The sequence below is a fragment of the Mastomys coucha genome, unplaced genomic scaffold, assembly GCF_008632895.1.
Source record: "Mastomys coucha isolate ucsf_1 unplaced genomic scaffold, UCSF_Mcou_1 pScaffold13, whole genome shotgun sequence".
NCBI classification, from domain to species: domain Eukaryota; kingdom Metazoa; phylum Chordata; class Mammalia; order Rodentia; family Muridae; genus Mastomys; species Mastomys coucha.
Window position 1 is genome coordinate 26,479,940 of NW_022196895.1, and position 2,679 is coordinate 26,482,618.

A 2,679-nucleotide genomic window follows, 5' to 3' on the forward strand; every position below is an offset into this window, starting at 1 on the left:
AAGGGATTTTTGTGTTTCCTCTTTAAGAGCTTCTAGCTCTGTACCTGTGTTCTCCTGTATTTCTTTGATGGTGCTATTTATGTCTTTCTTAAGGTCCTGTATCATCTTCATGATAAGTGACTTTGGATCTGAATCTTGCGTTTCCCATGTGATGGTGTGTCCAGGACTTGCTATGGTGGGAGAATTGGGTTCTGATGATGGCAAGTGACCTTGGTTTGTATTGTTTATTTTCTTACATTTGCCCCCCACCATCTGGTTAACTCTAGTGCTACCTGCCCTTGCTAAATCTGACTGGAGCCTGTCCTTCCTGTGATCCTGGTTGTGTCAGAACTCCTCAGAGTCAAGCTGTCTCTGTGATCTTATGATTCTGGGATCCTGGGATCCTGGGCTTGTTATATCACCTGGGAGTGTGGCTTTCTCTTTGTGTTGTGGGACTGGTTGCAGAGCTTGTGCCCAAGGTCTGCTCAGAACACTAACCCAGACAGACCGGAAGGAACCCGAGTCACTGGGCTGGCGGAGTTCCTGTGTGCCTGGTCCTGCTGGTCCCCGTTACTCCCAGTGTTGGGACAAATGTTGGTTCCTGCTCACCTCTGATCCTGGGTGTGTCAGAGTGCCTGGGAGTAGAGCTTCCTCTGGGTGTTGTGGGACTGGCTGCAGAGCTTGCGCCTAAGGTCTGCTCTAGCCCTTCTTTTCTTTTACTAAACTAAAACAAATCAATAATTTTCTAGACAATTAAAACTTATCTTTGTTGTGAAGTTAGCCCACCAAAGATCACCACGTTCCTTTCTTTATTTCTTTCTTTTTTACATTTTCTTGTTTTTATTTTAAAGATTTATTTATTTTATATACATGAATACACTGTTGCAGTTCTCAGACACACCAGAAGAGAACATCATATCCCATTACAGATGGTTGTGAGCCACCATGTGGTTGCTGGGAATTAAACTCAGGACCTCTGGAAGAGCAGTCAGGTCTTTTAACTGCTAAGCCATCTCTCCAGCCCAACCACATGCCATTCTTACAGCCAAAAAGAAAATCTTTACTGGAGGCCAGTTGTTTCATGGAGACTTGCCTAAAGTGTCTTGTAGCCTCAAGCTCTTTGTCTTTTAGGGACACACACACACACACATACACACACACGCACACACACACAAGCACATCTTGGTTGTCACATTTTACTTAGCAAGAAGCAGAACTATAAAAGTCAAAAAACAAGGTTAGTGAACTTAGGAACTTTCCTGGAACTATGGGAAAAGTCTCTGATGAATTAGGTCTTAGTTTCCTATTTACAAGGGGTTGGGGCCTTTGTGCTAATTAGAATGTTACCTCTAATACGGCATCAGCTGTGTTAAGGTCTGGGGGCTTGTTACATGATCTGGAAAGAAACTGAAGAAGGCAATAGTAGACAAGATTCCCGCATGGCCATGGGTTGTCAGAATTAATACTGTGAAAAAAGTTATGTTGTCAAAAATTACCTATACACTTAATTTCCCTCGAAGTTCTTATTTATTTATTTATTTATTTATTTATTTATTTATTTATTTATATTTTTGGTTTTTTGAGACAGGGTTTCTCTGTATAGCCCTGGCTATCCTGGAATTCACTCTGTAGACCAAGTTGACCTCAACCTCAGAAATCTGCCTGCCTCTGCCTCCCAAGTGTTGGGATTAAAGGCATGTGCTACCTTCGCCCAGCTCCCCTGGAAGTTCTAATGACACTCTTTGTGGAAGCATGAAAAATAATTTTAAAACCATATGAAAGCATGAAAGATCCTAAATAACCAAAGGAATTTTAGGCAGTAAGTGTAATGCTGGAGGTATCACAATAAGTAATCTAAAGCTGTGCTACAGAGCATTAGAAAGCAAACTATGTAGTATTAGCAAAAACAAACAAACAATAATCAGACAGGCAGACCAATGTAACCAAATGGAGGAGTCAGAAATAATTCAAGGTGCATGTAGACATCTGAACTTTGAAAAAGATAGTCTTTTAAAACAAATTACAAAAACATATTTTACTCCTAGAGAAATGAAAACAGATCTCCATCTCTCATCCTTCACAAAAGCCAATTCAAAACAGATTGAAGACCTGTAAGTGATATGAGAAACTTGGACTCTGCTAAAGTAAACCATAAATAAAGCATTTTAAGAAATGAGCATAGACAAGGGATTTTTGGAAAGTAGCATAGGAAACAAACAGGAAGTGTCAAATGAAACTTCACGAAACTAAAATCTTATGAAATGTAAATACAGCCCCTAGAGGTGTTGCAGATGCGACTGCTGTGTCATTTGTGTAGGTGGCAGAAAGAAGAGAAGCCATGTCTACGCTCAGTGTTCTGACTTGCGTTGAGGTTTGGTCTTTGCTTGCATTGTGAGGCTACCCAACCCCCAAGGTCTGGTTGCCCCCAGGGATGAGAGAATCTGCACATACACAAATGATGGTAGGTAATCTTGCTCCCACCGGTTTGGTCCTGAGGAGAACCATGAGAAGGAAGAAAAAGGTGGAGAGAGAAGGAAGCCTCCATGGCATAGGTGAATCATGAAAACATAGCCAGGAGGCTGGCCAATTGGAGTTAAGAGCTGCCTAGAGGGAACATGGCAAATTATAATATGGGGTTAATAATGGAGAAACAGATTCTAATAGCATAGAAGGTAGTAACTGTGAGCTCTAGTGCTGATT

At 41.3% G+C, this 2,679-nt stretch overlaps 1 non-coding gene across 1 annotated transcript; it reads left to right on the forward strand.

The window, feature by feature from the left end:
* Positions 1–2,248: 2,248 nt before the first annotated feature.
* On the forward strand, positions 2,249–2,385 carry LOC116087911. Its single transcript, XR_004117692.1, has one exon. It is a non-coding gene; the product is annotated as a small nucleolar RNA SNORA17 (small nucleolar RNA).
* The last annotated feature ends 294 nt before the right edge of the window (positions 2,386–2,679 follow it).